This window comes from Tenrec ecaudatus, chromosome 10 (genome assembly GCF_050624435.1).
Source record: "Tenrec ecaudatus isolate mTenEca1 chromosome 10, mTenEca1.hap1, whole genome shotgun sequence".
Classification (NCBI taxonomy): domain Eukaryota; kingdom Metazoa; phylum Chordata; class Mammalia; order Afrosoricida; family Tenrecidae; genus Tenrec; species Tenrec ecaudatus.
In genome coordinates this window covers 89,288,898-89,301,353 of record NC_134539.1, presented here as the reverse complement: position 1 = coordinate 89,301,353, position 12,456 = coordinate 89,288,898, and positions in this window count along the sequence as shown.

Genomic DNA, 12,456 nt, shown 5'->3' with positions numbered 1-12,456 from the left:
GTAGGGAGATCACAGGCTGGTGGGTGCAAAGTTGTGTGGATCCAATGGCAGTGTCTCTGGCAACTCTCCAAGTCACTCAACAGTAAAAAGGTGAAGCAGAGAGAGAGAGGCCCGCCTCCAGAGAGCCATTTATCTTGGTGGCACCTCCACATGAGGTCATCAAGCTGTAATTTCATTGACAGGCTAAACTCCATCTATATCTTCTTATGGGTGTTAAGTTGGCCCCCCAGTATTTAAAAGCCCCAAAACCCTATCACAGACCTCAGCCTCCAGTCCCTATAGTAGGATACAGAATATTATCTGTGGATTATATTATGTTTAGATGTCCCTCAGGTTGTGGTTGAGTCTCCAAGTCCAGTGATTTATCCCCATTGCCAGTATATAGTTGTTGGTTTTTTAAAAATTCTTCATCTATTTTGTTTTCTGAGTAATGTTGTCATGTGTCTTGATCTCAGAGGGTCTGCTGTTTTTGTTTCTCTGTCCAAAAAGCTCCCTTTAGTAATTCTTGTAAGGATAATCTACTAAAAACCCCAAACCAAACTCACTGCCATCGAGTTGATGCCAACTCACAGCAGCTCTACAGGACAGGGTAGAACTGCCTCGGTGAGTTTCTGAAACGGTGACTGAGGGAGTAGAAACCCCATCTTGCCGTTCGCAGCTCAGCTTGTAATCATTATGCCCCCAGGGCTGCTAAGGGTGGCCTAGTTTTACCAGATTCCATTCATTTTTGTTCATCTGGAAATGACCTAATTGCACCCTTGTATTTGAGGGATAATTGTGCTGGATTTACAATTCTTGTTTGATGATCTTTTTTTCAGAGTGTTATATATGCTATCTTATTGTCTTCTTGCCTGAATGGTTTCTGTCAAGGCATTGGTACTCCTTTGGAGGTTACAGTTCATGTTGTTTTTCTTTGGTTTGGGGAAAGTTTGGTTATAATGTGAATGGGTGGTTTTTTTCCTGGGGTCTATCTTATTTTGAGCTCATTGAGCTTCTTGAATGGATATTATCGCATCCATTATGATGTTGAGGATTTTTTTCTCCCAAATATCTTCAACAGTTTTCTCTGGGGACAATTTTTTTGTTCCTTCCTGTTCTGGATTTTGATCACACATAGTTAATTCCGCTAGACTTGAAGGTTTCCCACATATTTCTTAGGCTTTCAACAGTTTTTTTCATGTTTATTTTTTCTGACTTTTCCTCAACAAAATTAGTATTATGGGATTTGTCTTCAATGTCATTGACTATGTCTTCCATTTATTTAATTCTACATTTCTATCTTTCCAATGAATTATCTATTTTGAAACGTTAAGCCTCTGGATTTTTGCCTGCTGTTTCTTGTATGATTTCTAATTTTCTATTTCTTTTGTTAATTTTTACTTATACTGATTTGTTAATTTTGTGTCTTCCTTAATTTTGTCTGATATCATTGGTTCTGTCTTTATCTCCCTTGAGTTATTTCTTAGCACATTGAGGATTCTAGATATATTTCTTTTTAATTCCTTATCAGGCAGCTCCATTATATGTTTTTCCCTCTGGATTTTTTTGGGGGCTCTGCATATTGATCAATTGCTTGAATCATTCTGTTTTTATGTAGTATATGATTTGAAGTTTACTATTGTTTCTGACATATTATAGTGTTAATATATTTATTTGCTGGTTTTCGTCACCTTGATTTTCTTTTATGTTTTGATATATCTGCTCAGGCTTTGTAGGCATGGCATTCTGGTTGCTAGTTTGGTTGAACCAATGTGCTCTCCACCTGTGTCTCGGCAGGTTTGGTATCATGATTCCCTGATCATTGGTCATGTACTGTAGGTTCATTGGCCACCATCTGTCATGAATCAAGTGATGCTGAAATAGGTGATGACACTCACCAGGTGGCAGGGTTAACAGCTGTAGTTTAGTAGTGTGGAAAAGCCTTTGCCTTGCTTCACTCTGGGTTTGTCCACGCTGTCTTTGACTTATTGTGGATTCCACGAAACTGCCTTCCTATGACACAAAATGGACATGCTATGCTAGGCCAGTTGGAAAGTTATGTAGACCTCCTTGTTTGCTGCCTTCATTCACTCTCTTCTGACAATTGGTGTTAGATCTACTTTATATCCTCTTTACTTGTTTAACTTGGGTTTCCTAGGTCATTTTTATAAAGGGAAGATGTGTAGTGTTTAGCTATCTAATTCACTGCACGTCTTAATAATTATAGTTTTGCAAGCATTTGTAAGCAACAATACTCAAAAATGCATCCTTAACTCAGTTTCCCATATTGCAAAACTATAATCATAACTCAACCTGAGTGTTGACTTTAATATAATCAAGATAGAGAATATTGTTTCCATCACCACAAAGGTCCCTCAGGTTGCCCTTGTAGAGACATTTTCCACTTGCCACCCAGCCCTACCACCTGCTAAACCACTGGCAACCATTTATATGTTCTCCTGTCTATCATGCTATCATCTTGAACTTGTTCCATAAATGTATTACATGATGTGTGAACTTTAGAGGTGGATTTTTGTCAACAATGGAATGTCCTTGAGATCCATTCAAGTTGTTGCACATAGCAACAATCCATTCTTTTTTAGTGCTGCATATTAACCCATGGGAAGGATGTGGGAACAGGAAGTGTTCTCTCTGTTGTGTATAGCGTCACCATGGGTTGGCACCTCCTTGATGGTAACTATTCTATGGTATGGATATGCCACAATTTGTTTAACCTGTTGAAGATCATCTGAGATGTTGCCACATATTGGTTATTACAAATAAAGGTACTATGAAAATTTGTATCCAGGTCGTGTGGATCATATACTTTCATTTATCTGGGACAAGCACCCAAGAGTGCATTGCTGTGATAGCTATATGTTTCACTTTATTAAAAACTGAAGCATTGTTTTCCAGAGTGGTGGTACCACTTTACATTGCAACCAGCAATGTGTGAGGTAGTAGTTTCTTCTGAGCCTTCGCAGCATTTGGTGTTGTCACTACATAGATGTGTTTTTTTAAGCTATTCTGATGTGTATAGTGATAACTTGAGGAACCCTAGTGGCATAGTGTGATACACATTAGGCTGGTAATGGCAAGGTCAGCAATGTTAAAAATCACCAGCTGCTCCCTGGGAGAAAGATGAGGTTTCTACTCCCTTCAAGATTTACAGTCTTGGAGATCCACAAGGCAGTCCTAGCTCTACTCTCTCTGATGGGGTCACTGTGAGTCAGAAGGTTTATGTCTTTTGCCAAGTTGCCAATTGGATTCTTTGTTTTTGACTCTTGAGTTTGACAGTCCTTTATATAATCTAGATATTTGTCCTTTGTTGAATGTGCGATTTGAAAATATTTTCCCAGTCTGTAAATTATTTTAATCCATTAAGTAAGGCCTATCTTGCAGAAAACTTCTAAAACTTTTTGATAAAGTCCAATTTACCACTTATTCTTTATATGGATTGTGCTTTCAGGGTCGCGTAATGATATGAACGCTTTGCCTCACTCCAGATCCCAGGCATTGTTTCCTGTATTTTATCTACATGCTTTATTTATATTGTACATCTGAGTCCATGATCTGTTTTGAGTTGATTTTGGTATAAAGTGTGAGGCTTTTTTTCTTCTCTTTTTTGGCTATTGATATTTGTTCTAGACTGGGTTCTCTGGAGAAAAACAGTGAAGCCTTTACATGTATGTATACAGAAAGGGTTGCACAATAGATTACTTCAGCTGATTTGGAAGCAGTCTTGCACCCCTAGAATAAAACACATCTGGTCATGATGTCTAATTCTTTCTATATGTTGATGAATCCTATCAGCTAATATTTTCTTGGGTTTTTTTACATATATATTCATAAGGGATCTTGATCTCTAGCATTTCTTTCTTTCCCCCAATCCTCTTCTCTCCCTTCCTTCTTTCTTGTATCATCTTTGTCTGATTTTGGTATCAGGTTAATACCATTCTCTCTCTCTCTCTCTATCTCTATCTCTCTCTCTGTCTCTCTCCCACTCCCTACCCCACCCCTGCCATGGAGTCCATTCTGATTCATGATGACCCTGGAAGGCAGAGGAAAACTGCCTGTGAGTTTCTGAGACTAACTTTATAAGGTTGTAGAAAGCCCATCTTTCTACCTTGGAGAGGCTGGAGGTTTCGAACTGCCAACCTTGGGGCTCATAGCCCAATGCATAACCACTATGTCACCAGGGCTACGTCCTTATTGTGCTTATTGCTGTTAGGTTCTGTCAAGTTGGTTCTGATTCATAGTGACCCTTTCTGTAACAGAACAAGACACAGCCAATTTACCTAATGCAACGTGTTGTTTGATCTCTTGACTGCTGCTTCCATGAGCATTGATTGCTTTATTTACCAAAAAAAAGTTCCTTCTGTTTTCTGAAAGACAGTGTGTGGAATTGGTGTTATTTAATTTTTAATGTTTTGTAGAATTCTCAATGGAAACTCTTATGACATAGTGATTTCTTTGATAGGAGTCTGCAAATTATAGCTTGCTTTTTGATAATGGTTCCGGGACCATTGAAAACGCATTCAAACGATTTAGCTATAGTAGTTTGCACTTTTCACAAAATTGGTCTGTTTACTCTAAGCTGTCAAGTTTCAGTGTATAGACGACTACTTTGTCATATTCCCTTAATCTTTTGATATCTATGGCCTCTGTGGTGATATTCCCTGTTTGATTCTTGATATTGGTAAATTGTGATTTCTCTTTCTCTTTGTCAATCTTTCTACATGTTTGTCATTTTTATTGATCTTGTCCAAGAAACAGCTCTTTTTCCATGTCGAGTCTTTCTATTGTTCACTATTTCAGCATCATCCCTTTCAGCGCTAATGGTTTACTCTGCTTGCTTGTATTTAAGCTGCTCTTCTTCCTTCCAGTTTCTTGAGATGGAAGTTTGGGTTGTTAATGTGAGAAGTCACCTGCTTTATTGTGTATGTATGGGGTATTATACACGCCCTCCTCAGCACAGCTTTAGCTACCCCATCAATTTTGACATGTGTTTTCAATAAGTGCAATTTGAAAATATTTTCCTTGAGGGTTCCCTTGTAATTCATTCACTGTTTTGAGGTGTGTTTAGTGTTTTATTCCCGAAGATTTTGAGATTTTCTTATTTTCTCTCTCCTATTATTTTCTAATTTGATTCCATTGTAGTCAGAGACTATACTGTATACTATAAATTCTTAAAAAGTTGGCGAGGTTTGTGTTACGAGCCAGAATATGGTCTATCTTTTTCCTATGTGCCATGGGCACTTACTTGAAAAGAATGTATGCTATTGTTCATGAGACTGTTCTACAGATGTTGGTCAGACTCTGTTGCCTTTGGGTTTCCTTGAGTTCTTATCCGTCTCTTCTCCTGTCAATTACTGAGAAAGGCGTGCTGAAGTCTCCAACCATCATTGCAGATTTGACTCTTTTCCTTTTAATTCTGTCAGTGTTTGCTTTCTGGATGTTTTCAGTTCTGCTTTTTGTTTATATGAATTTACAATGACTAGGTCTTCTTAGGGAACTTTTCTCACTCTCTATATAATGTTCCTCTGTGTCTCTGGTAGTTTTCTTTGATCTGAAGATGACACAATGTGATATTACTATGTATGGGTCTGTACCCTTGATTCCAACTCACAACAACCCTATATGTCAGAGGAGAGAGTCCCCAAAGAGTCTTCTCCTCAGCAATCTTCCGGGGACAGACCAGTGGGTCTTTCTTCCTGGGAACCACTGGCGAGTTTTAACTACCAATCTACCTTCTGGTTAGCAGCCAAGTGAGTAAACGTGCACACGTTAGTCAAAAGGAAACAAATGTGGTGCAATGATGAGACAACGCTTGTCTGTTTTCATTCAATATCAGCAGCTTACTGCTGCCTAGAATGCCATTTTTCTGCATTCCATCTCATGTTTTACAACTTCCCATTGTCCTATGTTCATGCATTCCACCTTGCAATTATTAGTTGGTACTTGCAGCTGTTTCTTCTCATTTTGAATTGTGCCCCCCCTCAGCAAGGAAGGTCACAGGTTTTATTCCATTTATGTCCGTGTGGTCAACTCCACTTTGAGAGGGCAGCTCTTACTCAGCCATATTTTGAGCTCGTTCTAAAGCCGAGGGGCTCGATGGTGGCACTCTCCCCAACAATGCTCTGCTTCTTTTCATGAAGTTTTCCATATCTGACAATGGCTCTATTCTATCCATAAGGCAACAGTGGCTAATTTCTCAGAAGCAGACAACTTGTCCTTTCTCCATATTCTGTTCCTAGTCTGCAAGTTCTGTTGAAACCTATTCATGCTGGTGACCCTGCTGACCTTTAGCACAGTGGTGACATGGTTTCCAGTAGCACAGCACCACGAAAGCCACCACAGTACGACACTGGCCAGTGATGAAAACGTGAAGCACCTCATGCGTGGATGGACCTGGAAACCAATATAGTGGGTGAAGCTAGCCAATGACAAAAGGACACATATCGTAGAAGTCCACTACTCTCAGGCTACACATCAAGACGAAGGCGGGTGTTTGCTCCCAGGTCATGTCATCGAATCTGTTCTCCCGAGCCTTGCATCCAGGAACCATATTTCACCCCCTTTATACGTATATCTCCAAAAACCCTTTGACAGAGGGGACCTCGGCTGCGGGCCATTACTCCAGATTGGGGGGGGGGGGGTGAGGGGAGACCATACTTTGCTGCCATGCAGTGTTGTGCCAAGATCACTCCAGACCAACAGACACTCCTACAAGAGTGATTTGCAAAACTTACTGGACATTCAAGTCCAGATGGCAGGGAGAAGGCATGTATATCTCAGTGAAAGCAGCTACATTTCTGTTGGTGGGAAAACTGGGAGAAATAACATCTATCAGGAAAAAAATGTTTAACAATACTTCTATGGAAACTGAGGGTAAAATATGCCCGGTACTATGTTCCTAATTGGATACCTTTGACTTAGTTTCGATCTAGGCCTTAGTGGCAGGACGTGTCTCTGTCCTTTCAAGGTGCTCAACACCCTTCATAGGCCACAGTAATAGGGTTCAATGTGGAAACTATACTATGCGAACTGCGCTTTACCTTGAACCTACCTGTAACAGATTTAAGGAACCCACATCTCATTGGACTTAAGGCTGAAACACTGTAGTGTGAGAAGCAGGTGGCCGCTATCCCAAGGTTATGGAATTGACTATCATTGAATGTTACTTTGGATCACTTGCTTTAAGGATGCCAAATGAATGGTGGTCTGGGACTACCATATACTTACTACTTTAATGCCCTCCTTGCTTTTTAATGACATGTCTTAATCTCCTGGGCATGATTCTGCCTTTGAGAATAAGTGTTATTGGAAGTTTTTACCTATCACTAACTCCCATTGTTTGTGTAAATGGTCTCTAGTCAAGTGTTTAATCAGTATAAGTCAATAATTCTTATGTTTTGAGCTGAAGTCAGCCTATAGTTGGCCAATTTCCCTTTCTCAACAGAGCTTCAAACACTATACCCTTGGCTAAATTAATGACACTCTCAATAAAATTACCTCATGCCCTAGGGGGAGGATTTATTGTGTTCTCTAGAATAAAATGATAGTGTCTCTACAGTGAACCAGAGACATATGAACGATAGCTGTTTGAGTGGATTTGGGGCTTGCACTTAATTGTAGACCGAATCTCAGAACAATGCGTTCCTATGACATGGCCCTGATTGATGCTTGCCCTCAGAAGGGATCATTGAAGATGTGGTGCTATAGAAAAGTGCGGTGAAGAAACCAGATGGTGCCTGACTATTAAAAAGAATAGTGTCTGGGGTCTTAAAGAGGGGTCTTCAAACAAGCAGCCATCTAAGTGAGACATCAACTAAGTCCACATGGAAGAAGCACATCAGCCTGTGTGATCCAAGTGTTAGTTTTCTGGGTTGGATTCCCCCGGTTCTTGCTTCTCAACGCTGAAAGAGTTCACACCGCAGCAGCACTTTGGTACATTCAAGTCACTTTTAGGAGGGAAAGGGAAGTTTGGGTCGTACACGCTCTCTGGAAAGTGTGCAAGGCCTCATGGGGAACCGAGCAAAAGTTCACAACTGAAAATGGCTGCTTCGGGGAAGTACGATGAAATCACGAGGAAAGAGGAGGTTGTGAAACCAAAAGAATCAGAAAGAGAGCTCAGGAACCAAAAAGGAGTATGTGGGCGAGAGAGAGAGAGAGAGAGAGAGAGAGAGCTCTGAGAGGGCACAGAGGAGAGATCCTGCCCTCTGAACTGACAAGGGGGCCTGGTCTCTGCATTTGATTCCCTCCTAAGCCCATGTGGTCAGTGTGTGTGTTTAGGGAGGAGAGGGGGCTGACTGAGGGTGTTGGCCGCTCTTAGGGGCTGATTGTTGGCACAAATATGACTTAATGTTACTGATTTCTGTTGTAAAGGGGTGAGTTCAACCACACCACTATAGTCATAATTAAAGTCTTTATTAAACAGCTAGATTGAGAGTAGGCTAGCGCTTGGAAACCTCTCGATCCAGAACAGAGAAATTCCAAAATGTTTATAGTTCACAATGGGGGGCTGGATCACGGGAAGGGATATTCTAGCCCTTACATTCTTATCAGGTTGGCAGGATAACAGGGCTTGGGGGAACAACACAGTTGCAGGTGCTAATTCAAGGTCTCTCAAGAGGTTTTAGAAGAGTCAAGGTCTTGTTTGGAGAGCTGAGAGAGGGAAGGGAGCTAACTGCTAGCAGGGGTTAAAGGCAGTTTGAAACAAAATGGAGTTCTTTATGTTAATGGAGGTTACTCCAGTGTCTAGTATGCATACCGAGATTGACCTTCATCAGCACCCAGGTTGACCTTCATCAGCACCTAGGTGACCTTGGTCTGTGAATGCCCAGCTTTGGATCTTCCCCACAAGTTTCTAATGTGTGCCTGATTGCTTTCAAACCCCGTTATTGTGGCATGGCCAGCTAATTTTCATTTAGCGTGGACATTCGATGGAGACGATGTCCTTTATCTCCTCCTAACCTTCGTACCTACCACAAGGATTGTAAATAACAAAATACAAATCCGAAGGAGGAAATAGTATCAGCGTTTAAATTGTGAACACCTGGTTTGTAGAAGGCTACAGCTAACAGCGGGAGCCCGGAGTCCATTCACTGGGTGCCCACGTGGATTCCGCCTCTGGGGACTCCCTCTGACCACAGTTGAGGCATGTGAATATCCGTGCTAACAGACAGAGGGTATTCTAAAGTTAATTACGGCAGATGGGATGTAGTTAGGCTCAAATGTCCTACCCTATCACTTGATCTCCCCTCTGACCCATTCTAAAGTTGTTTCAGTTTTTTTTAATATTTTCGGCTTTCTTTTTAGTTGACCTTTAAAAATGTTTTATCTGGTCATTGTTGGTTTGCATGTGTTTGCTTGCTTGCTGTCTGTTTTGTGCGATTTTCTGTATTAAAATATTAGGATAGGTACATCTATAGAGACAGTAATGGAATTGATAGTTGCCTAGGGGCATGGTGCAGGGAAGGAGGGGAGTGGGGTAGAAATGGGGTGCCAACAACCGTGAGTATTGGGGAAACTTCTGAATTGGATCGTGGTGGTGATTTCACACATCTTCTGAACATGATTGAACAATGAAATGGTATGAGATGGGAAGCGTAAACAAGAAAAAGAGTTACTGTCTCAGAAACTCACGGAGGCAGTTCTACTCTGCCCTGTAGGGTCACACAGTGGCAGTGAATTTGTTGAGGTTCCACGCTAGTCCCTTTACATCCCATCAGGGCTGAGTCCACAGATCACATCACGGGGGATGACTACATCTTTACACAACTGTCAAATGACATCATGATCTAAATGTCAAACCAGAAAGATCATGGATTAGATAAATTGACACAGATTCTGCAGGGGACACAAGTTAATTCATAAGTACCTTGGAGAGGTACTATCTTCAAATGTGGAATACTGACCTTGAAGTTATTAAACATGATCATTAGCCACTCCTAGTAATACAGGGTGAAAGTATTAGCCTGCTGTTAATCATAATACTAGAAAGATAACATAACTTGGGATTTCATTTGTTGGGAAATGCAGCATGTAATAGTCCCTTCCTTTGCAGTCAATTTTCTTTTCAAGCTTAATCAATACGTTTGTTCTAACTCAGGAAGGAATAAGTGAGGCCATTAAGATAATTAGCCCAGCAGGAAGCATTCCCTATTTAGATAAACAATGAAATATGAGGCTTTAAGGGATAATGGTTTGGTATCCCCGGGAAAAATGCAGGTATAGATAGTTCTTTCCTGCATTCATTGCAAAACCTGCTTTTTTTTTTTTTTAGCACATTGTTTGGGGTATTAATTGTGATCATTGGAAAACCTGCTTCTTTGCATATTGTTTGGGATATATAATAACTTTCTTGATTTTCATTGGATTGTCAAAGTAATTTGGAGGTAGCAAACCCCACTCTTTCCTTCTGTCTTGAGCTTGAAGTGTAAACACAGTTTCTTGACTCAGCCTGGTCTCTCTTAGGCTGGGTTATCTAGAGAAAGAAAATGTCAAGAAGCATGGCAGGTCGCCAACAGTTCTCAGAGCCAGGTGGCTGGCAGAGTCCCAGCAAGCAGGAAGGCAAAGGGGCAAAGTGAGGGGGAAAGTTCCCAGTTTCTCTCTTATAAAAAAGCTACAACCCCCCTCCCCCACCCAACCCCGCCACCCCAGAAGGCATCATTAGGCACGGGAGGCAGTTTGAAACCACCAGGGAGAAAGACTGGGTTTTCTATTCCCATAAACAGTTATAGTCTCAGGGAAAGCCACAGGGGTTCCATATGAGTCAGCATTTCTGTTTTCATGCAGAAATGTTGGGGGGTTACGTTTCATATTTAGGTCTATTTTGAGTTAAGTTTTGTATATGATATAAAGTATGGATAAAAAATTTCATTTTTAGTAACAGAAAAAAAATGGAGTAAGATGGTGCCATATGTAGTCATATATTTCCATTACCCTACAGCAAATTCAGAACAACCAAAACCTAAGATCAGCAATCTCAGAATCTCACAATTCCGGATATCAATCAGAGATATATACATATATATGTGTGTGTGTATTAATATATATACACACATATACATTGATATATATATATATATATATATATATATATATATATATATATATATATATATATATACAGAATGGAGTCCTGGTGGTTTAAGAGCCGCATGGTCAGCTATTCAAAACCACCAACAGCTCTGAGGAAGAAAAACAGGGCTTTCTACTCCTGTCAACAGTCAGTCTTAGAAAGCCACAGGGGATCACTATGAGTCAGCATTGACTTGATGGCAATACATTTGACTTTATATGTATACCCACATATGCACACTCCTATGCATCCACACACACGTAAAGTACAGGCGAGGGGGGAGCAGACATTCACCATGCACCCTTGCCAGCGCACCGTGGCCATCTTGGGGAGGCTGCAGCTTTTCTGAATTTGCAGCAGAGCAAATTGGGTCAGACCCGGGCAAAGCAGCTTGAGAAGCATGAAGCAAGCTGGATTCCTGTGCACTCCAGGACAGAGCAATGTGGTGGACCATGGCACGAAGACAGCTGGGTCTAGGCCAGAGACATAATGAGCACAGTGCAGTTGAGACGCCTAAGGGGTCAGATGCAGGACAGGAAACGTTGGCAATCCTAACAGGAAAGAGTTCCTGTGTGTTCTGGGAAAGCGTGGCGTGGTGGGCACAGCACAGGCTACGGTGCATCTGTGGTTGGGCTCAGGACAGAGATGCCCAGAAGTTCCGCATGAGCCAAAATGCCTGAGAAGACACCTAGTGTCCATGGTGAGCATAGCACAAGCTAGAACTGAGCTTTCTAGCCCAGGACGGAGAGACCAGGTGAGCACACTGTGGGATGAAGCACCACCTCGTGGGATGAACAGCCTGGCAAGCATAGTGGACTTGGGTGGATGAACAGTGAGGACACATAGTGAATTGGAAACAGCTGGGGCTTCCAGTGGTGGAGAGGTGACTCTGAGGCTTGTGGAGCAAAGTTGATGACCTTGGCCAAGAATTCTCCTGGTGCAGCTCTGAGAGTTACAGAGTTTAGTGTCAGAGCTATGTGGCCATCACTCTCCGGAGGAGATGGGGGTGGGTAGGATAATGGTGAGCCAACAGAGTCAGCTGATCATCTAAATGAGTGAGCAGGTGATGGAGGGGCGTAGCTAGCATTCCTGCATGGAAGTGGGGGAGTCTGGTTCTGGATTAGTGCAGTCAGTGTTCCTAATACGTAGTGAGAAGGCACCCTCCCAAGAGCTTGAAGCCATAGTTGGGTACAGTCAACACTCCTGCTCAGGGAACCTACAGGAGAAATGGTGATGTCTGACATCATTGGGCAGGGAGAACAATAGAGAAGAGACAACCACAGTGAAACTATAGGGGGCCTATGAAATGGAGGCAAAGAACTACATCCTTCAAAACCACATGGAAGAAGCACACCAGTCTGTGCAATCACGGGGTATTGATGGGATCAGGT